The sequence below is a fragment of the Lissotriton helveticus genome, chromosome 5_1 (genome assembly GCF_964261635.1).
Source record: "Lissotriton helveticus chromosome 5_1, aLisHel1.1, whole genome shotgun sequence".
Lineage (NCBI taxonomy): Eukaryota > Metazoa > Chordata > Amphibia > Caudata > Salamandridae > Lissotriton > Lissotriton helveticus.
The window spans coordinates 1,755,813,732-1,755,840,248 of record NC_136065.1 but is presented as its reverse complement, the minus strand read 5'-3'; positions in this window follow the sequence as shown (position 1 = coordinate 1,755,840,248).

Sequence of the window (26,517 nt, the reverse complement as noted above, 5' to 3'; positions counted from 1 at the left end):
CCTGCAGTCTGTGACAACTCTTTGTAATATCCTGCAGGATTTTTACGGGGATCAGGTAATGTCTGTTTAAGGGTTAAAACTTCAGCTCGCCTCCATGGGACATGTACCCACACCCGCTGGAAATGAGGCTGAATTGGTGGGTTGGCATTTGCATCACCCTCTCTCCATTGTGGGGGAACCTCTCTCATGGGGTACTGTCGTGCCTTTTTCCTACCATGCTCAAATAGTGACTGAGAAGGGCCTCCCTTACTCCGATATGACAACAATATCTCAACCGCTCTCTTGACATCACGACCTACTATCATGCCCTCTGCGAAATTGAACCGCACACGACACAACTCTTGTGGGTTGTATTCCAGATCATTGTCTTCCAAATCCTCACAGAGAAAAACACACATTTTTTCAAAAACGTATCTCTGCGTCGGTGCTTCCCATTGACGGAAGACTTCCATGACAGACTCTACATAATACTTTACAGTGTCCATAACCCATTTATGCGCTAAACGATTCAGTGAATCTCTCTCTTGATAGTCAGGCAGTTGACTTTGCAACTGTCTTCGTCCCATGTTAGGGGTCATAGTAGGCGACCCGAAAAGAGGTGAGAAAATATTAGTAACAGTGTTGGCCATTCTCTGTCGAACGGAAGGAGAAACTGACGGGAGAACGGGTGGAAACACAGGGTGAGACAAGGCAGGGGCAGAGACAATAGCAGAGGAAACATCAGGATAAATAGAAGGAGCACTAGGCAAAATCGTAGAGGGAGCATTAGGAGAAGTAGAAAGTACACTAGGCAAAATCGTAGAAAGCACAGGTGAAGCAGATGTGGTCGGTGGGCCTGGAGGAGGCTGCACCGAAGGAGCAGGAGCCAGCTGAAGAACAGCTGGTGGGTGCTGTGGAGGAACAGGAGGCACAGGCTGCACAACTAAAGGCTGCGGAGGAGCCGTGGCATTTTGAGCATAGGGTGGTGGCGAATTTAATAAATGCGACATTAAGGGATCTTTTTCAAGCCCTTTTGCTGCATCTTGCTGAGGAGGTGGAAAAACTGGATAGCATTTATCTATTACCATTTTACGTTGCCTGTGCAACTGCTCACTCATCTGTTCTTCTTCATTGTCTTTAAACTTCATAGCAGCTTGCATTATCAAAATTCCCCCTTCTCTCTTATTTTTCTTCGCTAATTTAATTTCCTTCTGTTTGGCTTCCTTACGCCATAGGCGGAAAGAGTCAAACATCGCCGTCCGGGCTTTCTTTTTAAAGAGTTTAACTTCGAGGTTATCTAAGATTTCGGTATCAAAGCTACCATATTGGGGCCATTTTAAAACACCATCTTTTCTGGTGTATTTGATCCACACTTCATTGTATGTGATGGGGCCTACCCCATGTTTCACATATAACTCGTAAGTTTGAGTTCCAACCGGAGGAACCGGACATGAGTCCTCCAATCGGGAGTCCCTATTATTACAACCGAGACAAAACAAATTTCCAAGTCTAAGACCAGACATCTTCGCTCTCTAGTCTAGCTCCAAACTTCAAAGGATTATCGATTACGATATTTCTCGTGAATACACGAGTCCTTCGGCTTTGGCACTTGCAAGTTCCAAATCAAAACCAACTAAGGACTGGGAGACGCTCCACTTATACTTAACTGAGATATCGATGACGTCACCAGAAGACTCGTCTTAGTGTTTCGCTCTACCAAACTTCAAGGGTCCAAATCAGGGCAATAGCCAGGGCAGCAGTCCTCTGTAGCCGTTGGGAAGCGGGGAACCTCGCAGCAAAGACCTTCGGACCACGTCGACATGCAGGGGTCGATGAAGTGGTTGGCCGTCCTCCAGAATTTTCACACGAAGCTACTCACGAACCTCTGGCTGACTGGTACCACTGGTATCGCCCCAAACGTTGGGCGCCAAACTGAGGTACCGGGTTTTTAAGAACCGGTATAGAACCGGCAACACAGCGGTGCCAGGGTACACCCAAAGACCTCTGGTTCTTTCCTGATTCAGACCACAGAAACTCAGAGTCTTCTAGGTGAAGTCAAGGAATGATTTTATTGGCTGCAACCAAGGTAACAAGCGTCCTAAAAGTACAACACACGGGATGTATATTCTCAGGAGACTGCTCGATTTCACAAAACCAGGCTTCTCTTTTTATACAAAATATTCAGCTTCAGGCAAACATTCTTACATTTACAGTATTTTATTAACATTTTTCGTTACAATGGGAAAAGCAGAGTCATGGTGACATGTCCATATTTCACTTTGTCCAGCTCAAAATAAATTACCCGGCAAGGTCCGGTATTTCCATCAGATATCAGTGGACCCCTAATAGAAACGGGCACCTCCCCATCATAAAGCAAGAGAGAGAAATGAGCAGGAAAAGATGTGAGCAAGATTCAGCAGGGTGTGTGTGCGATAAGAAGGTTTTATGGCTTGTTGAGCCTTGATGCTATCTTGTTTGGCCACTGGAACTGGCCTAACAGGTTCGGCCTGGGGTAATGGTTCCAACTTGCACAGGTCACAGGAAAGTTGATTAAGGTGTACGTGTCCTTTGGAAATCGAATCTAGCTGGATTAAGGCCTATGTAAAGGGCAACTCACAAAATAGCTGCCATACATAAAATGGAAGCCAAGGGTTCAGAACGAAAATGACGATTTCGAGGTGAAATCGTCACTCGAATATGCTGAAAATGCTTGTACATGGTGTACTCGTCATTCTCGGTCTTTTGATACTAAATTCATCATGTTACGATGAAGTTTTATTCTCGAGTCCAGAATTATTATACGAGTCCAGAATTTTCAGAACCACAGAACATCCAAAGTCTCTTCGCTAAATTGGAAAGGTCAGCAGATTTGGTACCTCCCAGGCAGTTGATGTAGGCAACCGCAGACATGTTGTCCATCTTTAGGATAACTGATCTGCCCTGGAGGGAATGTTTGAAGCTCATCAAGGCATAAAGGCCAGCTGTTAAGTCTAAGAAATGTATGTGGTGAGAGGACTCCTCTAGCGACCAGATGCCACCCGTGTTCTGATCGAGAAGGCAAGCACCCCATCCGTGGAGGGACACATCTGACTCCAAGACAAACTGGTTTTGAGCCAAAAGTCGCTTTGCCATTCCAAGCGTCTAGGTTGTTTAGCCACCATGTTAGTTCCGATTTGGCCTCCTGATCCAGGGTAATCCGATCTTCGTACTAGAGACCAGAACTTAGGGCTATCGCTTTTATCCTTTGCAGGGCCCGGTAATTTATGGGTCCAGGAAAGATCCCTCGTACAGTGGAGGAGAGGAGGCCATGTACTCTGGCTTTTTCCCTCAGGGAAAGGACCTGCTGTTTCAAGGCATGTCTTCTCTCTTTCCTGATTTTTGAAATTTTTTTGGAAGGAAGAAGAAGACATTTCGAGGTATCTACGGTGAAACCGAGAAAATATTTTTCTTTGTGTATAATGAACCCAAGACTTTCCAAAAAGTCCATCACTGTCTTCAGGTCTTGGACTATATGTGAAAGGTCTTGAGACATTTTAAGAATGTCGTCTAGGTAAATAATCATGCAGATACCTCTTTCTCTTAGAAATGAAGCAATCATTCTCATGACCTTGGTGAAGCACCAAGCAGCGGAAGATAGTCTGAAAGGGAGTGCTTGGAATTGATATAGGTGGTTTTTCTACAAAAACTGGAGAAAAGGTTGATGGATTTGGGCTATAAGAATGCTGAAATAAGCATCTTTTTAAGTTCAATTTGACTAGCCAATCTACTTCCAAGAGATGATCCCTCAGGAGGTGGATGCCCTCCATATTGAAATGTCTGTAGAACAGATGTTTGTTTAGTTCCCCTGGGTTTATCACGGGTCGCCAACCTTTCTCCTTTTATTCTACCAGAAAGAGTGTGCTTACAAAAGTAAGGGTTTCCAAGGGAACTCTAATATGGCACCTTTCTGAAGCATGGCGGCGATCTTTTCTCTACTATTCTTTTTGACCTAGGGAGAGAGGTATGTTTCTTGGTAAACAAGTCTGAGTAGGAATATGTGTGAAATCTATCATAAAACCCTTGACAGTGTTTAGAACCCAAGAGTCCTGGGTGATTTGTCTCCAATTGTGATAGAAGTGTTTCGAAATCCCTCCCACCTTTATGGGGGAAGAAGGGGAATGAGTACTCACTTGAAGGGTTGATGTTGTTGGAAAAGCCACGAGATCTAAATCCTCTTGAGCGGGTCCATCTACCTCTCTGAGGGTAGACTGAAGCGTTGTACTGTTGGCATCCTTGTCCACGGAATCTTGGAAAGGGCCTTTGATTAAACCAGGCCGGAAGAGAGCCCCTTCTTCCAGCCCAACCAAAAAGGTTTGAGTTAAAGACCTTTCTCATATTTTGTAGAGCTTTATCTGAGGCTGTAAATGTTGATACATACTTCCCGAGCGATTTTATGAGGTCCTCTCCAAAGAGTAGACCTTTAGGGTTGTTAGAATGCTCTTTATCCACTATATCACTAAGTTTGGGATTGATTTTAGTGAGTACAACTCTATGCCTCATGGTATTACGGTTTGCGTTCGCGTTACCTAAAAGTATTAAGGCTCTCTGGCTCCAGCCTGTGTTAGATTCAGTATTTAGAGGTGTGCCATTGATGTTGCTTTCCTCTGCAGAGTCTAATATTCTTGCATGAGGTCCCAGGACGTCAAGAAGACAGTCCTGGCATCCTTTTAGGGATCTCTCCATCCCTTTTTCATAGGGGATTAAGGATATTATCCTTAGAGGATATAAGGAAGTTCGACCTCAGCAATGTTGAAATCTTCCTCTTCTTCATCCAAGTCTAGGCTATATACATCAGGAACATCAGAAGACTCATCGTCATTCAAAAATGTATTGTCTCCCATGGTATATTGAGCACTGTGATGTTTTGGGCCGCTAGGGACACCCAGATGTTTCGTTCTGCCGTGGGCACCCAGATAAGTTGTGCCGCGATGGACACCCAGGGAGTTCAAGGCGAGAGAACATCCATTAAATGTTGAGGTGCTAAGACCTCTCAGATTTGAAGAGGTGCTAGGATCTCCTGGAGTGCTCTTAGGGGTAGCGAGATAAATATTCTTGCATTTCTTAATTCTTTTACCCCTTATCTCAGCAGGATCATCAATGAGTATTTTAGTAATTTCGCCCTCCTGGGTAGGATGTGACCTTTTGAAAGAGATTACCTCGATTAAGGTCTCCATCATGCAGAACCTCATTTCCTTTTCAATCATTTTTCTGAAGGCATCTTTATCAATAATGAGGGTGGGGCAGAAGCCTCATCTGAATCGGAGTCAGACATGCTAATAATAAAATTTATCGTAAGGGAGAAACCCCAACTTGAAGGTAGAGGCCTTAAAACAGTAAATATATATTGATCCCTAAATGAGAAAATATATATCGAGCCTTAAATGATTAAATTTAAATTGAGCCTTAAATGATAAAATATATATTTAGGATTTAGAGATCTCAAGTTGTCTCCTCCTCTTTTTTATATTTTTTTATATGTAGAGATATAAGAGGCACCTGAAAGAGAAATCTCGCAGCTGATTGTGATGGTCAAACGAGCAACTGCTGCTCGCGTGGGAATGCGATCAGGCACTTCTCGTAGTCATGGAGATTACAGAACCGAAGCAACCGGAGGACACCACAATTCCTTTGCCAAGGTACTTTTGGAGCGGGGTAGCGCAGATTTCAGTCACGATGTGCGAGGGTAGAGTTAATGTAACAATAGAATGTTATAAATACATTATACTGTGATTGGCTTATGAACTGGAATTTCCAAGCAGGGAATAGAATGTATTGCCCAGAGGTTCTGTAAGGGGATTACTATTGGCAGCGCTGATGACGAGACTGCTGTGCTGAGGTCTTCCTTATATCCAGAATAAACAACTTTTAATTCTTCAATCTGCAGGTGTGATTTTTACAGCGAGGTTTTGAAAAATCTCGACCACCATAGATTCAAGGCCTCAAACGGGCTCGCAAGACATGCGCGAAGGAGCAGGGTGATAATGCCGAAGTAAGGAGATTAAAAGGGGAGGAGGGAAGCGTTGATTCCCATGTTATGTTATGTTATGTTATGTTAGCGTAGCTTGTATAGCGCGCAGCTGCCCCAGCAAAGGGGCGTCCCGGCGCTTTAGCTACAGAGTAAGAAACGCACATCTTAGGCGCTACCTATGTGTGATGATCAGATATGAAAGGAAAGGACATTATTAAAGTGGAACATATATGCGCAAGGAATGAACTGGGAGGAAGGGAGATCTCCATAAATTAGAGATCGGTAAGGAAGTAGGGTGAAGGTGAGGGGGGTTCGTCCACGCTAAAAGGAAAACAGTAAATATTCAAATCTTGAAATATTATAAAGAAAGAAAGAGTTACTTATCTGTTCGTAGAAGCATTTAAAAGAGGGAGATTGTTGACAGCTCATTCCTTTTATGTATTCTTTATGTTCTTTTCTGAAACCGTTGGTATTGTGATGTATGCGGCTGCTTGGAGACTGCATTAAAATATTATGCATAATGTAGCCTCCGTTCGTGTAATGAAATCTGAAGTTCTTGGGCTGAATAATTTCAGCTCCAGCACCCTCTTCGTGAACACAGGCCTATCCTGTCAACCAAAGTTTGTTAAATACTTGGGGTCGGAGTTCAACTCAGACATCTTAAAATCCCTACATGATAACGAGGCCTTAACAGTGAAGAAGATAGAGACTCTACTAGAGAGCTGGACCCCTGAATTCCTTACATGGTGGGGCCATATTGAGACTGTTAAAATGATGATCACCCCTATAGTCAACTTCTTTGCGAATATGTTACAGTTAACCCTCTTGGAAGGATTCCTTCATTAGACGATAGATTACTAAACAAATTCATCTGCCAAAATAAACATCCCAGAATTTCTATCAAAAATCTTTGCCTACCTGTTCCTCTCACCTTTCTAGCCAGACAGGGTTTCCTCTGGTTCACTCTACTGCCAGATTATACCCCCACATGGTTATCAATTGAGAGGGAAATTCTAGGCGAGCTCCACCCTATCTCCCTTCTAACTAGCAATCCCAAGCCCTCTCCCTCTGTAAATATATTTTTAACACTACCAAAAGAGCCCTCTTGAAAATCTCAAGATCTAACATCATCTTCTTTTGGAACTTCCCTAAAATTAGAATCCAAGGCGCTCCAGCCTTTTGATCACACTTGTCCTCTAAGGATATTCATTTATTGGAAGATCTTGAGCCTCCACAGACTCCACTATCTTTTAGGGAACTACAAATTCACTTCAATTCATGGAACTTAGACCTATAAGAAAAATTCAAGCTGCCAACAAATGAGTCCTCTCCTACCAAAGCGATCCTGACCTTTAATAAGTCCGGCCACCAGGCCTCCAACACCTTTAAAAAGTCTGGGCACCAGGCCTCCAAGTTCTATTAGCTATTAAAACCGAACTCTACTAACCTGCCCTCAAAACTCCAAGCAAAATGGGACCCTTGAGAGTCTTTCATTGTGGAGTCCTGGCACCTAATATGGAAGTCAGTGGTCTCATACAAAATCTCTCCCTCCCTCTCCTAGACGAAATTCTGGCTATTACACTGGACTTTCTGTACTCCGGTCTGACTCCACAAACTCTCCCTCAGGGATGATGCATCTTGCTGGAACTGTAAAGATCCGACTGTTGATCTCCCCCAACTTCTCTTTTACTGTAGTGTGGTTTCTCCATTCACAGATTCTATGTTCAGTTGTATAAACTTCATATGCTGGGCCCAACTAGATCCGATCTTCTTATCCATGATCAAAGGATTCCTTGACCCAAAAATCAGCTCCTGTAGTGATAACCTCACTAATTGGTAAAACACAGCAGCCACCTATTTTTGCTCCTGGCTAAATGGGATCTCCTTCCTGAGAGGCGCGGACAGCACTTCCCTCCAAAACTCCCCATGGAAAATGCATAATAGCTCTCTATGGGAATCCTTCGACAACTACTTTGCTACCACTAAGCCCACGGAAAGCCCTACTGTGGGAGCCATTCACTTTACACCCTGATGCTCACCATCTCAGGTCTGTGATTACCCTGAACAAACAAGTGATGTGCTCTGCAATACTGGCTGTCACCATCTCTCCAATCATTGAGCTATAAATCTTGCTGTCAGGGAAATGCATTCCACATTATATCTCTATCCAAGTACGCTGCCGTCTCACTGAACCGTTCTTCCCTATATATCTTACCTCAATCAACCACCTTCTGGTTCCTATTTTTCTTTACTTTAATTTCAGCCCTTCCCTATTTCATTTTCTTGAACTTTATAGAGTGATATATGTTATATTGCCCTCATGTGATATGTTCCACCTGGGTTTCGTTATATAGATTTAATCATTTTGTTCCAGTCTACCATCCAGGTTTCTCTACAGCAGGCCTCGGATCTTCAGTATGTGATTGGTATATTATTTTGTTGTTCCTTCCTCCCTCGCACATTTGTTTTGTAAAATGTTCAATAAAAATTCTCAGAAATTACAAAAAGAAATGACCAATGGTGCAATGGGTCACTCTGTCTCTCCTCATGGTTCCGGCGAGAACCATGGAAGACAACGTACATCCCTTCATCAGTGTATCCCATGCACAGCAGCCAGAGTGAGGACTGCAACTGGCTACCATGTTCCAGACCTCTGATGGGCTGCATATACCTTGCAGTGTGTATCGGCCTTGGTTATGGCTCCAACTGTTTGCCCTGTGGTTGCACCTGGGATGGGCTACATCTGCCTTACTGTGTATTTTGTAACACTGGGTGAAGCACTACACTATGCTCGAATAGTTTACAAAGTTTGCACTACTTCGCACTATGCGAATTGCACGTAGCACAGTGCAAACATGTGTAGCGTCGCGGTCATTTTTTGCTTGTTCGAGGTCCTCAACGTCAAGTTGGCAACCACAAGCAAGCAAAATGACATCCCGGCAAGACTTTTTCCTCGTTCGCGATCGGCAACATCAAGTTGCCGATCGCGAGCGTGGTAAATAAACCTCCCGGCGAGATTCTCAACACGGGGAGGTAAGGTTTCTCATTGCGAGTGGACGCCTATGCTCGTGACTGCTCACAATGAAAAACTACCAGTCCGTGTTGAGAAAGCTGCAGCTCGAGTAGAAATCTACTTGAGCGGCAGAAAGCAACAGCTTGCACCGTGCAAGATGCGGTTTGCACTGATTGCACAGTGCGGACAAGCATCCAGCACTTTCCAATCAGAGCGAGTGGCATTTTGCACAGTGCACTACGCAGTTCGCGTAGCTACGCATAGCTCGCGTAGTGCGAAGTGCACTTTGCGTAGCTACGTGTAGTGCTACTAAGCGAACTACACCCAGGGTTAGTATTTTGGCTCAGATAGGGGCTACAAATGTTATGCTATGTATATCAGCCCATGTATGGCTGCCTGCAGCTCCCTGCTTCTGTGTAACCACAAAGGTTGTTCTGTAAGTGCCCTGTCATGTGCATAAGCCTTGGTCAGCTCAAAGTTCTTCACTGTACTTCTACATTTGTCCAGCAATCGGCTATAACTGCTAAGGGTGTCAGCATAGCTCTACTAGAACTTGCCAAATGGCATCCTGCAGTCCAGGGCGGCCGCACTCAGTGAACAGGTGAGTTGCATCTGAACTCTGTGGCAGCCACTGCTGAGGCTGCATATGATTACTGCAGGCCCCGCCTGCTGTCAGACTGAGCCAATGAAAATGCACTGAGGCGACCAACCAGACTACATTTAGAGCACAGGTTGTTTTTTTTTTAAAACATATTTTATTGTTAATTTTCATCTCATAACAACATGTTACATATCTTGTACCATTGGGAACATCTTATTCAGGATACATATGTCTATAGCATGTTCCTGCTGTAGTACAAGTGCACATGATACGGTTACTCAGCAAGTTAACATTCCACAAATAGACTGCAAGATATTGCTCACTTTCGATGGTTATATTTCAACATATTATTACCACAAACTGTCCCCAACTCCCCCCTCCCGTCCCTCCGTGGTCTCACGCATACTTCTGTTTCCTCATGTATGTGTAATGTTCGGTCTAGGCTTGTCACATAGTCATGTATACATATCTGATATCACCCTGTACGTGCGTCGTTAACTGTACATGATTTTTATCCACATATTCCGTATTATACCTCCTACTGGGACATAAACATCATCTATGGACTTTATGGATTCTAGAAACACATCCCACTCCAATGCTATTGGTATTTTCCGTAAGCCCTAAGTTCTTCTCTACGTAATGCTGTGCTCTCTGCAGCTCCCCAATGCAGTAATTCCGTGTGCCAAGTCAATACGTCTGGGGGTTTTAACGACTTCCATCTCATAGAAATGTTTCGTCTAGCTAGTATAACTGCTAGGTCTACAAAACTGTATTGCACTTTATACTTGGATGTTTGCTCATGCAACCCCAAAATGCATTCCTCCACCCTGTTCTGCACTTCACGGTTTACCGTTTCTCCTGTTCTGTGCCTTATGGTGTCCCAATACTCCCTCAGTCTTGGACAGGCCCACAACATATGAAGCAGGTGCACACCTTCTAACAAACATCTCGGACAATAATGTTGTGTTTGGGGGAACATTCTGTCTAACTTGTGTGGAGTGAGGTTAGCCCTATGTAATACCATAGTCTGTATACATTTGAATTTCGTGTTCCTCAATGTCTTCCTTGGGTGTTCCAGTACCCTTTTCCATTCTTTATCTGTAAGGTCCCTATCTATATCTCCCACCCATGCAGTTCTCACCGTGTCCAGGGTGGCTGTGGTATGCGAGAAGATGTCTGTATAAAGCAACCTAATAAGGTGCCTGCCCCTTCCCATATATTGTACCATTTTAACCGAGTTATTGGTAGGGGGCTCCTGCCTTTGCGGGGCGCAGTGTGTTTTAACGTATTGTATCAACGCAGCGTGTATTAGATATAAATGTGCTTGGGCCCCCGTTTCATTAATAAAGGTGTTGTGATCAAGTAGTATCCCGTCCCCAAATAAATCAGACATTGTGCTGACCCCAGCATCCGACCAGGGCATCAATTTGCACTTCGTGAGTCTGCCTCCCGCTAGGGGGATCCCCAACATAGGAATGTTTCCAGCATATGCCGGGGTTGTTAGCATGTAATGTAGCGCCGCCTACCAACACTGAAGTACTGTGCCTAACAGTGGGGGGAACAGCAGTGCATGCAGAGCGCCGTTGTCTATATCAGTCTCCGTGAACCCTATATCCTGCAAGTTGTGACCTGCTGTCCAGTATGATAGCCAATGCAATTGGCATGCATAATAGTATGCTTGTAAGTCTGGGACGCCTAGTCCGCCCATGCATGTACCTATTTGCAGTTTCTTCAGACTTATACGATGTCTACCGTTACCCCAGATGAGATCAATGATCATCGTGTTCAATAATTTAAATGTGGTGTGTGGCACAAGTAATGATAAATTAGTAAACTAATATTAAAGTCTTGGTAGGACCACCATTTTTGCAAGGGCCGCCCTCCCCATAACAGACAATGGCAGTGCCGCCCATAACACAACACTGGAGCGCAAGGCCCGGATTGCTTTGTGCAGGTTTACATCTAGCATATCTGCATGTGTCCTGTAAATTTGAATTCCTAAGTATTTAAAGGTATCCGGGGCCACCGTTAATTGAGCGTCCCCAAAATGTATACGCGCAGATTCAGTGTGCTCTATAAAAAAGAACGTGTGTGATTTTGTTATGTTGACGGCTAATCCGGACACAATTTCAAAGCGACGGAACGTATCTTATATCGCTGCTAGAGACATGTTGAGGTCATGCAGGTATAAAAGAATGTTATCAACGTAGCCGAAAAAGGTGCAGTGTATTTCCCAGCAATATACCCTGGATTGGGAACTTTTCCGCAGTGTTATGGCCAATGGTTCCAAGGCCAGTATAAATATAAGAGGTGACAGGGGCAGCCCTGCCTAGTCCCTTTATGTATTGAGAATTCTTGTGAGATGTGATGACCAGTGCGGGCTCGTGCTGCAGAGGTGCTATACAGTAGACGTAGCCAAGCAATATATCCATCCGGGATCCCAAATTTCCCCAGGGCCTGAAACATATATTTCCAGTTTATTGAAACAAAGGCTTGCCTTAAGTCAAGCGAAAGACAGCCCACATGTGGGTATCTGTTCGGGGCTTCCCTCATCAGATGATGCAATTTTCTGATGTTCAATGATGTGCTGCGTGACGGTAAAAACCCAGTTTGATCAATGTGAATTAACTTAGGCGGGGAGGGCAATAACCTGTTAGCCAGTACCTTACTTAAGATCTTATATTCCGTGTTTAGTAGGGACAACAGACGGTAGTTAGCCATATCTGTAGGGTCTCTCCCCGCTTTCGGAAATGATACGACTTACGCTTGTGATGTTGTGGGCGGTAAGACTCCCTCCTTCCATGCAGTTTTATATAACAATTCCAGGTGAGGCACTAGGGAATCTGCTGAAGTACTATAGAATTCTATTGGGAGCCCGTCCATTCCAGGGGTTTTATTTCTCGGACGTCCCTTCATAGCAATTCAGATCTCAGATTGGGTAATAGGCCCAGTAAGGTCTTTCTGAGCTGCAGCTGTGAGTCTTGGGTATGTCAAGTTAGAGAGAAAGGCCTCTGTCTGGGACTCCATGTCGTGATCTGTGGCACTGTATAATGTGGTGTAATAGTGGCGGAAGGCTGCATTAATATCTGCCTGGGGGGAAACCTTAGTCACTTACGCTGTTGCAATCTCATGTATAACCACTGTAGGGGGAGCATCCCGGATTAACTTGGCAAGCAGTGCACCAGACCTATCCGCCTCAGTGTGGGCTTTCTTCGTGTATGCCTGGTAGTCAATGACCCGCAGCGTCTTCTAGTAGTTCTGCATGTTTTATCCCTGCTTCCTGTAATGGGCCCTTGCGGTCAGTGTTCATGACTGCTTCCTGTTCCAGCCTGCCCATATTGTTTTCTACCTCTATTAGCACCTTATGTATTTCCTGTCTGACAACCACAGTCGTGCTTTTCGCTTTCCCTCGTATCACCACTTTAAAAGCGTCCCATTATATCAGCCTGCTTGTTGCTGTATTACTGTTTTCTGCGAAACAATGGTCAGTGGTCCCGGAAAGGTCACTTCGGAATACCGGATCTTCAAGCATCTGTGGCCACAGCCGCCTTGTGGGGACCGGTGTGGACACCCAAGCCTTACTAATCTCCATTGGGTTATGGTCTGAGAAGGTTTTTAGTAAGTATGTGGCGTGGAGTGTTTGCATTGCTATTCTGGTGGAGCAGTATATTCTGTCTATTCTAGTATGCAGGTCATGCACTGCTGAATAATAAGGGTATTCTTGGTGTGTGGGGTGTCTCTTCCTCCAGACGTCACACAGCTCTCAACATTTATCCCATCTATCCAGTGCCTCAGCTTGCTTAAACACACCTTCTCCGTGTGGTGGCGGGTGTGATCTATCTAGGGCCACATCCATCACTGCATTGCAGTCCCCTCCCAATATCCACTGCTGTGATTCCCATCCTACCAACACCCCACTCACCACTTCCCACGTCCAAGTTCAGAGCGTACACCGTGCCCAGTATGACAGGTTGTCCATCTAGCGTGCCCTTCACAAATATTTTTTCATTTGATAACTTTATTTCGGTCGTTGACCATAAAAGTGCAGATAAAATACATACAAGCACGGTGATAAAATCCATAAATACAAACAGTTAAAAAATTATTAAACAGCAAGTTTATCAAAAGTTATCAAAAGTTGTCAAAGGTGGAGTAAAAGGAAAAAGGAAAAATAGAGGGGGGTTGCTCCAATTAGGTCCTTGTCAAAAAGGTGGTCCTTCTGCGCCACATACCGTGTAAGAAGCGGGAAACAGCAAACACAATGGGGGGGGAGGTGTCATATGTTAAAATTCTGCAAGCCTGGGCACATTGTCTAAGTCTCAAGTTTCTACACAGAGGGGCCAACCAGCATTTCCGTATTTTGCTATAAGCCGGGCAGAAGAACAGGACATGGACGATATCTTCTGTGCTATTATTACATGCTGGGCAACTTCCCTCATTTGAGATAGTCCATATAGAGGTCAGCCCCCTAATGGGCAAGCAGCCATGCCTTAGTTGAATATATAGTTTTCTCGCAAGAGGAGGCTGCACTAGATCTAAGAAATCCTCCTTCTTGGGTGCAGTTTTCACCTGCAGGAATTCAGTTGTTAGCCTGCCCAGAGATGGCGAGCTGTGTAGCGTGTTGAGGCAGTTGTTTCTCAGGATAGCCAACAGTTCCGACCTCTGGAGCCTAGGACAGCTCTCCTCCGGGGACTCCCACAATTGTGGCAAGCCAATTTGGTAAAGCAGGACCTTGATGTGGGAAAGCCAGGGTATATTTTTGTTCTTCAGCTGCCCCCAGACAGCAGAAAACTCCGCTCTGTAATCAACAAGTTCCGGTACAGTCCAGAGCCTTCTCCAGTAGAGCAAGGGTCGTGCGGCTATCAGATCTTTTATGGACTCAAGGCCCATATCTAACTGCAATGCTATGAGAGGGGTGCCTTGAGGTAAGCCTACCAAATTTCTCATGAAAGCTTGTTCCACCTTTAGAAGACTCAGGGCCAGATGTAGGAGAGGAAATACCGGTCGGTAACGGCCGATTTTGGCCGTTACCGACCGGTATTTAGGATTTGGCATGTAGAGGCCAGCATTTTACAGAATCGGTAAATTTACCGATTCGGTAAATTTACCGATTCTGTAAAATGCCGAATCGGTAATTTTACAGATTCGGTAATTCCACATGTAGGTGACACTCCTGAGAGTGCCACAGGCCCTTAAGAGTCGGTATTTTACCACCCAATCCTATTGGGTGGTAAAATACCGAATTCAGGTGTGCATGCACATCTGTGCATGCACACCTGTGCCATGTGGCACACAGACATGCCCTTAGGGCATGTCTGTGTGCCACATGGCACACATGCCTGTATTTGAGGTGCTAGAGGGTGTCAAAGTGACACTCCCTGCACCCTTGCAGGATTCGGTATTTACCGATTCGGTAAATTCCGAATCAGTATTGCCCATTGATTCCTATGGGCTTCAAGACCCATAGGAATCAATGGCAATACCGATTCGGTATTTACCGAATCGGTAAATACCGAATGTTACCGATTCGGTCATTCAAATTTAAGAATTACCTACATCTCCCACCTTCCTATTTACCGATTCATAAATACCGAACGGTAAAATTCGGTATTTATGAATCGGTAAATAGGAATTATCTGGCCCTCAGTGCGTTCCTGTGCCCCCATAGTTCTGCCCCATACGTAGCTGCTGACCTGGTCTGGGCTCTATAAGTTTCAAGGGCGGGGGCGACTAGTTTAAATTGTGAAGTTTTATGAAATTTCCCAATCCCCCCTATAACCTGTGAAAGTCTCAGGGCAGATCTAGACACCTGTTGGCCTCAGTCAAAGTCTTCAGTTAGCGTGACACCCAGGTAAACAAAGGTTTTCACCCTCTCAAGTGGGGTGCCGTTCAAGACAGGGCTCGGGCGGGTGTGCTTCGGGGGACTGAAAACCATAAACTTGGTTTTATCCAGGTTAACCTCCAATCCCCTCGAGGCACAGAATGTTGAAAACCCATCCAGAACCTGCTGGATGCCTGTTGATGTTCGGGATAACAGCAAAGTGTCATCCGCAAACATCAGAGCAGGCACCCTTCCAGTTGCCAATCTCGGGGCATCGTTATCCCTAACTCCATCCAATTCATCTATCAAGCCATTAACGTAAAGGCTGAAGAGTGTAGGGGCAAGGGCACAACCCTGGCATACACCCCTGGTTACTGGGAAGGGGGCCGAGACTTCGCCATTCCTTCCACACCTGACCTGGGCAAAGTTCCCCGCATGGAGTCGGATCAGGACATCTAGTAAATAGAGCGGGAGGCTTAGTTCTTCGAATACTCTCCATAATTTCTCTCTGGGCACAAGATCAAAGGCGGACCCGCAGGTCCACAAAAACTAGGTAGAGGCTGCCACCCTCTACTCTTGCAGTTTTCCAGAAAAGGACCTGCAGCCTAAAGATCTGGTCCAGGGTTGAGATGCCTTATCTAAATCCTGCTTGGAGGGTGGTCAGTATTTTGGGTTCCTCTATCCAGCCCAGTATCCTATCCAATAGAATCCGGCCCATTAGTTTTTGGGTAGTGTCTGGAAGACTAATGGGTCTGTAGTTGGACGGGATAACGGGCAGCCCTTCTTATAAATGGGGACGATCTCAGCTCCCAACCAAGTTTCCGGTAGCTTGGAACCCCAAAGGATGGCATTAAACAGGACTACACGATATGGAGTCCAGATTTTGGGCTGGGAGCGAAAGAGGTCACCAGTGAATTTGTCAAGGCCTGGGGCTTTATTTGGGAGCAATCTTTCTATAGCGGACTCCACTTCCTTGAGAGAAATAATCTCCTGATCGCCCACCGGGACCTTCCGCCGACCCAGGCCCGAGGCCCCCGTCAGTCGATACTCGTGCGGGGGGTCTGGGCCTGGGAGGTCCGAAGGTCCTATCTGCCCCTGACAACTGGGCCTGTCTATAATGCACGTCAACACCAGTCTCCGGGCTTAGCGCGTTACTTACAGCAGCGCTCGCATTTGCAGCTGACACCGGCAACTTTTAGCCTGTGATTTTAAAATATCCCGTTTTTTGTCTGTTAATTTTGATTTTTCGTTTTGGGCACTTACCCCTGGTTTTAACTAGCCTGGCCACGCACACCCCCACTGCTGCCACCTTACCTGCATTTAAATCGCTAAATCCACCGCATTTGGCGGGTCCTCGGCCCTTGTCTTGTTGGCGGCCATCTTGGGTGAGGGGCATTGATCGCGCTGTAGTCCGCTTTCCATTTCCTGCAGGCGAGTATAAAGGCAGGCAAACCCATAGGATCGTTCTTTCCAGCCTTAGCGCGTTACTTACAGCAGCGCTCGCATTTGCAGCTGACACCGGCAACTTTTAGCCTGTGATTTTAAAATATCCCGTTTTTTTGTCTATTAATTTTGATTTTTCGTTCTGGGCACTTCCCCCTGGTTTTAACTAGCCTGGCCACGCACACCCCCACTGCTGCCACCTTACCTGCATTTAAATTGCTAAATCCACCGCATTTGGCGGGTCCTCGGCCCTTGTCTTGTTGGCGGCCATCTTGGGTGAGGGCATTGATCGCGCTGTAGTCCGCTTTCCATTTCCTGCAGGCGAGTATAAAGGCAGGCAAACCCATAGGATCGTTCTTTCCAGCCTTAGCGCGTTACTTACAGCAGCGCTCGCATTTGCAGCTGACACCGGCAACTTTTAGCCTGTGATTTTAAAATATCCCGTTTTTTGTCTATTAATTTTGATTTTTCGTTCTGGGCACTTCCCCCTGGTTTTAACTAGCCTGGCCACGCACACCCCCACTGCTGCCACCTTACCTGCATTTAAATCGCTAAATCCACCGCATTTGGCGGGTCCTCGGCCCTTGTCTTGTTGGCGGCCATCTTGGGTGAGGGGCATTGATCGCGATGTAGTCCGCTTTCCATTTCCTGCAGGCGAGCATAAAGGCAGTCATGCCGGCGCGCAGCGGTAACGCGCAGCGGGGACGCCGGACTGACGCCGGAGTTACGCCAGAGTTCAGCCCGTCTGTGCCGTCCGGGCCCAGACGGGCTCAGGGCTGGTCCCCTGGCCGACCCACGGGAGCCACACGCAGCCTGTATCAGGTATACGAGGGAGGAACTCATGCTTTGGCGGCCCCTACATCCTGCCTCCTGTAGATTCGCCCATGAGAAGGGGCAACCGTTTCTGCTCTGTGGGGCTGGCAGTTTAGGTCAGGAAACGGCCAGAGATAAGTGTGAGTTATCAATGGCCTTGCTGAATTGCCGGTCCCTCCCTAGTCATGCGACAGAAATTAATTCCCTCATCCTTGATCACAAGCTGGACGCGCTATTTCTCACAGAGACCTGGATCTCCTCCTGCTCCGGCCCGGACATGGTCAGGGCACTTCCACCGGGCTTCCTTATATTCCATCTCGACAGACCATCGGGGCGGGGAGGCGGAATCGCCATTATTTACAGGGATACACTAACTTGCAAGGGTCAGGACGGTGGGATGAGCGACTGCGAGAGCTGCCAGTTCTCTCTACGCATGTCGCCCACTGCGTCCCTGGCGGGCCTTCTTGTTTACCGTCCACCGGGGATCATGGGCAACTTCCCTAATTCTTTTCTCGAAACGGTCGCGCTCCTCGCCTCCTCCACTGCTAACTTCGTGGCATTGGGTGACCTTAACATCCATTTCGATGACCCTCACAACTCCCTGGGAGTCGATCTGCAGCGCGATCTCAAAGCCTTCGAGATCAATTTGGTCAATCCCGGTGCCACACACGAAAAGGGACATCTGCTCGATCCCATCTTTTCAAATTCAGATTGCCTCCTAGCTCTGCCTGCGCTGCCTCTGCCCTGGACTGACCATTTTGTGATTCCGGCTCGGTGGCAGTACGATGCCCCAGTGGTCTTTACACCTAGGGTATCCACGGTGGAAAGAGCCTGGTCTAGGCTCTCGGTGGATACCTGGGCGGCACATCTGGAGGCGTCCCGCCCCGTTCTCGGGATTGACCCGTTAGTAGGGGATGAGACTGTAAACGCCTGGCTGACCAACTCATTGAACATCATCCTCCCCAAGAAAAGACAACTCACCAGGTGTAGGAGAGTTGGATCAGCCCCTTGGTACACGCCAGAGCTCAGAACATTGAGGAAGGGCTGCAAGAGGCGGGAGCGGATCTGGAGGAAGGATTGGGGCGAAGTGAGCCGGAGAGAATACAGGGAGGCCCTTAAGGCTTACAAATCTGCCATTAGGGTAGCGAAATCTGGGTTCTTTGAGGAGAGGATAGGACTCTCTTCTAACTCATCGAAAGAGTCATTCAAGGTCATTAGAGAACTCTTGAAAACCCCCGAACCACCGGTCTCCTATAACAACCCACGTGAGAAGTGTCTAGAACTGGCCTCTTTCTTCAAACTGAAGATAGAAAACATCTTGCTCTCCCTTCCCCGGCTAGCCCAGGAGCCATCCTCGGAGGGTAACCTAGGGTCTTGGCCCGAGGCGAGGACTGCAGAGCTGGTCTCTTTTGGACCAGTTACTGTGGACGAAGTTCTCGGGGCTCTGGCTTCTGTGAAGAGTGGGTCCCCGAGAGACCCGGCACCTATGAGATATCTGAAACAGGTAGCCTTTACCATCGGCGGCCCAGTGACGGATCTTATCAACCTATCCTTCACTCAAGGTGTGGTGCCCCCCAGCTGGAAAGGAGCGGTAGTGAAGGCCCTCCTAAAGAAGCCCAGCCTAGATCCCGCCGACCTCGCGAACTTTAGGCCGATTTCTTTACTTCCTGGCCTTAGCAAGGTGGCAGAAAAATTGGTGAATAGGCGTTTATCGGGCTTTCTGGAATCTAACTCCCTGCTGGGTGACTCGCAGACGGGCTTCCGCCCCGGCCAGGGGACGGACATCGCCCTGCTAGCAGTCGTGGAGAATGCCAGGAGCATTTTGGATTCAGGGGGATCGGTGGCAGTGATCCTCCTGGACCTCAGTGCGGCATTTGACACCGTAAACCATCAGGTGTTACTCCAGCGACTGTCGGGGGTGGGGGTCACCGGATTGGCTCTGAAATGGCTTGCGTCCTTTTTAGAGGAGCGCACGTTTGAGGTTTGGGAAGGCCAAGAGAAGTCTACATCGCTCCCTCTCCAGTGTGGTGTGCCACAGGGCTCATCGTTGAGCCCTACATTGTTCAACATCTATATGGCCCCGCTGGAGAGTGTGGTACTTCCACTGGGAATTAAGATCATCAGCTACGCTGACGATACCCAGTTGGTGGTAGGGCTTCCCCAGTCGGCGAACCAACCCGATCAGTTGCATGCATGCCTGGCTAAGATCTTTACCTGGATGTGCAACTCAGCCCTCAAACTTAATGGCTCAAAGACCGAACTGATGATGTTCCCTGCCCCTAAGCAGCTGGCCTAGCTGTCTGGGAGTGCCACCTACCCCTAAAAAGGAGATTAAGAGCTTGGGGGTGTGGCTGGAGCAGGACCTTTCTTTTAAGACACACGCCAAAAAGACCGCAGGCGTGTGCTTTGGTCTGCTCCGGTCAGCCCGGAAGATCCTACCCCTCCTTCCGATGGCTACCAGGAGGCTCCTAATTCAGGGGCTCATAATCTCCCGGCTGGATTACAGCAATTCGCTGTTTCTGGGGGCGCCAGAATCAACTTTGAATAAACTGCAACTAGTGCAAAACGCCGCTGCTAGGCTTCTGACAGACCTTCCCAGGTGGCAATCAGCCCGCCCGGCGCTGAAGGCGCTTCACTGGCTCCCAGTCAGAGAGAGGGTGAAATTTAAGTCACTCTGCATGGCCCACAAAATCCTGCAGGGGAAAGGGCCACCTATCCTTCGGGGTATGGTTCTACCCTACAAGGCCCCCCGCGCGCTCCGCTCAGATCATCTGCATCTCTTGCAAGTGGCAAGAGTAAGAAAGGCCAGGACTGGCGGTAGAAGATTCTCCGTTAACGTGGCAGTCCTGTGGAACTCCCTTCCGTCTACCCTCCGTTCAGAAACCGGCACCTTACGTTTTCGCAAAGGCCTGAAGACTCACCTGTTTCCTGCCTAATGAGTCACTGCTGTTAGGTCCGCCCTCTCTGGATAAGCGCTGGGATGCCCAAGGGTAGCCATGCGCGATATACAACTCATAATAATAATAATAATAATGTGTTAAGGGCTGCGAAGTGTGACTCCCATACTGCGGGGCTATGTTTTGGAAATTAACCTCTCCCCCTCCTTTTGTACCAGCATTAATTAGAGCCCAAAATAATTTAGCATCCTTTGAAAGGAGCGCTTGTCTCAATTCTTCCCACCTGGCTTCCTCCCAATCTCTCTTACCCCTAATGATCTCCTTTTTGTACCGCTGTCTTGTTGCCCTAATTAATGGCATATCTTTGGATTTTATTGCTGCAAGGAGAGCCCTCTTTACTTTCCTACAGGTACAATCAAACCAAGGGTGCGACCTAGGAATGCTTCGTTTATTTCCACTGACTGGGTAGAGTACCTCCCCTAGTGTCATAGCTAGTTGCATATGTATTTGTACGGGTTGCCGGCAAGAGGCCGCTCACCCATCTCGCTTATGCAGGGAATTGCAATCTGGTATATTTTAGCGAGGTTAGTGGGAGAGTTCGCAAAGTGCGGCCATTTTACCCTTTTCCTGTTGTTAGTTACCGTGAGGGGTGTTCTCACCATAGCTGGGTCTGGGGCAGGGTTTGTAAGGCCAAAAGACCCGGGCTTGAGGGTTAGAACCAAGGCATTATGATCACTGTCATGCCTTGGTACAACCCTAAATTCTTTCAGCCTATTCCAATGTTTTGCCTCCATCATGATATAATCTATGATGGAGGTATGATTTGACCTGTTGTAGGTGACTATTCCTGGACAGTCGGGATCCAATCTCCCATTGCATGACCGCATAGACGTTGCAAGGGTGAAGGATTTTATCTGGAGCACCAACGGCGTCCATGCGTATGTATCCTATGTCTCTTCTGTACTGTACCCATGCCCCGTATATTCCATGTTATTATGGTGTAGTTACCCTGCGTTGTCATTGCAATGTCTTTGCATCTGTGAGAAAAGAAATGTGACACTCAAATGTAACAGCCTATTCATCCATTTCTGCATCATGAGACCGTCCCTCCCCACTAACAAACCAATACTCGGTCTGGTCACCCAACAATACAGGACCATGCGACTTAACTGAAATAATAAGAAAAACTCAATGGTCATGCATAGCGCCTTTGCCGTATGGGAGACATCGCTAGTGCTCCACATGTGGCGTACTCCAATAAAACAATACTGTTAAGATTACTACGGAACCTGGGCCTATTTAATGATGTACATTGCAAATAAACACGCCAGTACCGCCGACATGTTACAGGAATCTATTCTATAGTTACATAATGTGTACTTGCGGGTACAATCAGCCATATAAGTCCTTGATGAATTGCGGGGTCGCAGAGGGGAACAGGGCCACACTGCCTTCAGAGTCCAATTTGTGCGTTACTTCTTCTTCCGAGGAGGATTTGGCTGTCACTTCCGATGTATGCGTAAAAGTGGCTGCAGCTATAAGTGCCTTTGTTTTTGTCTGCTGCATCTACTGTTTTGTGACATACTGCCGCGCAGGTGCCCGGTATGTTCTTCGTCTGCCTCCCCCAGGAGAGATCACAGAGCTGTTCCTGCTCTTCACCGAGATCTGAGAGGTAGTCATTGCGGCATTCGTTAGTTCCATCACTTCTAGCCTGTCGTCCACATCTCCCAGGCTTTCAAAGAAATAGGATTTTTGGTCATGTATGATTTTTAACCATGCGGGAAGAGTAGTGCGTATAAGGGCAAGATGTAGGTAGCCTATTACCGGTCGGTAACGGACGAAATTACCAAATTTCGGCAGTTACCGACCGGTATTAGACTTTTGAGATGTAGGTGGCCAATTTACCGATCCGGTAATTTACCGAATCGGTATTTTAAGGAATCGGTAAATTACTGATTCCTTAAATTACCGAATCTGCAATGTAGTGGAGCACTCAAATGAGTGCTTTTCCCATTTCAGGATTCATTATTTACCACCAACTACAAGTTGGTGGTAAATATCGAAAACCCTAAAAAAAGCAATTTTTTGCAATTAATAACAGTGCCATGTGGCAGACATACATGCCCTTAGGGCATGTATGTCTGCCACATGCGCACCATGCACTATTCAGGGGTGCAACAGAGTGTCAAAGTGACACCCTGCCACCCTTGAATGTGTTCCCCTTTTTACCGAATCGGTAATTACCGATTCAGTAAATACCGAATCATACCGATTCGGTAATACTTACCGAATTTTTACCTACATAGCATTTACCGATTCTAAAATACCGAATCGGTAAAATTCGGTATTTTAGAATCGGTAAATGTAGTTTACCTACAAATGGCCGTAAGTCTCTAAGCTTTTTCTTAACTGCCGGGAAGGAGGAACGTTGTCTCTGAACCAACATTGTGTAGTCCGGGTATTGTGAGATTTTCGTGTTTTCAAAGTTAATCGGAGATGATTCACGGGCTTGTCTCTGTCGCAAAAGATCAACAGTTTTACTATTAAAGGTCAGGGTGAAACTCCAGGTTTCGGGCGACCGGTAGGTATCCTTTGCGCCCGCTCTATACAAAATTGCATGGAAAGTCCTTCGTTGGTGACATGATCCCGGAACCACTGTTCCATTTAAGTCGTCGCATCATTCCCTTCGCTTTTTTCTGGTAGTCCAATGACGCAGATGTTATTGCGCCGGGCACATCCTTCTGCATCTTCCACGCTATCCAGCAGGGTAGCTACCTGCTCGTGCAGCTGCGCAACCTTAGTATCAGTTTGCGCCTTTATTGGGACGACGTCCTCAAGCTTCGCGGTACTGCTCTTCACCTTGTCTGCTAGCTTAGTGTGGTCCGCTCGGAGCTAGCCCAGGCCAGCAGACAGAGTCCCTATTTGTAGTTTTAATGCCTTTCTGGATTTGCCCACTTCCTGTAGGATGAGATCCAATTTATCCATAGGCGCAGGTGGTGCAGACGATGGAGCGCCCTCAGGTCTGGCTTTGTTAGTTGCAGGATCTACTGTATCTGGTCCTGTCCGCCTTCGTCCTGTTGCTTCACCCCCTTACGCCCCATCCTGCAAATCAATCCAGCAACAGGCAGCCTGGAGACAATGAACCCTGGGTCTCAGCTTGTTTGTTGTGCGTCACCAGTGCACTCCACTGCGTTCCTCCCTATGCTCCCACCACAGTACCGCAGCTCGCATTTGAGTCCAACACCGGTCAGCACTACTCCGTCCAACTGCTCACTCATCATCCCTATGCCAGTGTGAATCCTGCGTGTAGCAATAGTGCCGTTCAGCCAGGCAGGAGGCCCCGATGTGTCCGCTTTTTGCCACCTGGCGTTAGTAGTCGTAGCGATCCCTGCGCCGTGCCACACAATGAGTCATTGCAGCAGCCATGCAGCGTGCCCACCGTGTTTGCCAAGGACTAAGCAGTAGGCCAAGTTAGCCTGGGAACCTCATGTCCCGTGGCCTTTTCAGGAGCCGCTGCAGGCCTCGTGCTTCTAATCTCGCCATAGCAGCATAGATGGGGCTCTTGGTGCCTCCCCAGTCTGCCCAAGATCACAGCCACTAAATCGCCACCGGATTATATATCCTTCCCTCTCCGCTTCTGGGGAGGGCACACTGGCAATTCCACCCCTGCTGGTCTCACACGCAACATCGCTGGCCGCCACCATTTTCGGAGCGTTTCTCAGTGTGCTCTCATGTAGTGGCTCCGACATGTCAGCACACCATCTCTTGGCCTCTACCGCATCTACTCGCACCCATTCAGCATATATTAGTACCTTGTTTGTCCATGCCCCCTCGACATCGTCCCCACATGCGAGGCGCCATGTCTAGACTTGTCGCATAACGTTCATCATGTTACAGGGAAGCAGGCAGCCCTGCATCCCCGAGCTCACGTAGCCCCCGCCGACCTATCACTTCTCCCAAGCAGTTCCGTTCCGTTCTCCATGGTGCCTGCTGCCTCGGCTCCCCACAGGTCCTTCCAGCATTAAAGCGGCCTATTCCTCGGGACTGTGCAGTCCTGTTCCGGCCTCAGTGATGTGAAGTATTTACTTCGGGGCGCGGGTTAAGTCCCGTCACAGCCTTCCTCACCCGCCGCGCCATCAGGCATCCGGGGAAACAATTACTGTCAATCGTGCTGCCTGTATATTTCAGGATTACTTCTGCCCAGGTCCAGAGCTCGTCTAAAAGACGACTGCTATGCCTGGCTGCCAGCCACGCCCCCCCCAGAGCACAGTTAACTGTCTAATTGTTAAATATTTTCTTTCCCTTTCAGAGTAACCCATGTACTTACTGAAAATAATGTAATATTATATCACAATAGGAGGGAAAAGGGTAGTTACAAGGTACACATAAGAGATAGTTCACTTTTAAGAGTTATATTAAAAAACAATATTAGTACCAAGTCTCATATTCTCTTACCGCTTGATTTTAGGAAGTACGAGTCGCTTTCCAGAAATCATCTATGAGGAAGATTGTCTTTTCTCTTCCCATCCCCTCTTCCCCGGTGTACTCGGAAAACTTTGACTAGAGTTGTTCTTCCTAGTCGTGAAGTTGGAAATAAGCTTTGTGTCTGCTTGTTGCTCCTGCAGAAAAAGCAAGCTGAGAATCTGACACCCATTGACTAACATGGGGTTACTTTATTACATTTAGTAAGCAATAACTTTTGATTGGGAGCAGATGGAGATGTGCTGTTTAGACTCAAATGAATTGTATTTTAAAATCCTCTTGAATTGGTAAAGTCAGATTTTAATTCACCATTACGAAAATGTCACTTTTGTGGAAAACACTTTTGTTCCTGAGCCTTTTTTGTGAACATCAACGTTAAGTATGTGATATGGATAAAGTGAGTTGAACAACAGTCAAGTATGGAGGATGAAATAGTAAATGGTGAAAATAAGGATCATTGTTTAAAACATTGTTTGGCGTTTAACTCATTGGATTCATACTGTGTTTTGGCTGAGCAGCTTGGTGGAACCTTAGTCAGCTCCCCCGTGACTTGCTATAAATTGCAGCGCAATGGGATAAAGTGCTGATAAGTTTGCACGCCGATATAGTGACGAATCGGTGTTAACATGGATAAAATGGTATAACAAAGGTGTGCATCTCTCACCCCTTGAATTCACTTTTAGAAAGTTGACATTTGACCTAACTATTGACGTCTTCTGCCAGTATCTTGGGCTAGATGACTGTTAATGGCTTCCAACAGAGGAAGGGCACTGTCGATCAGTCCCGGAATCTCTCCCTTAGTATGAATAAATATGTAAGGGTTACGGGTGGGAAACTACATTTAGCCTTTATGGATCTAACTGGAGTGTTTGACTGCGCTTCCCACCCGAAGCTTTGGGACATTATGCTAGAGCTGGGAATGGACCAGCCCCTTATTGACTTTATCCTCTAACTGTACTCTGATGCCTCTGCTTCGGTTCGGTACGGGTGGAAAGGAGAGCGTTCTCACCCCTTTAAGATCTTAAGAGGGGTTTGGCAAGGTTGCGTCCTCGCACCATTTCTATTTTCTATTTATGCAAATGGTGTGGAGGATGCGCTGGTGGGTGCATCCCTGTATGTTGCCTTATTTGATTCCTTTTGGATTCCTATTTTGGCATATGCCTTTGATGCCGAACTTCTTTCCAGAACTGGTGTGGGTCTCCAGCGTCTGATAATAGCATATGCGGCTTTTATGAGTACACTAGACCTAAAAGTTAACCAAATTAAGACATTTAATCACAGGACCAAGGAAAAAAGATAAAGTACCACATTTTCAAATGGACTAGAAAAAAATGTAGGTGGTAAATTCATTTTCATATTTAGGAGTCTAGCATCATTAAGAACATTCACTAGGAGGTTGGGTACCAGACCTCCCGGCCACATAAAAAATATCTATCAGGCCAAAACAGTATCAGCCAT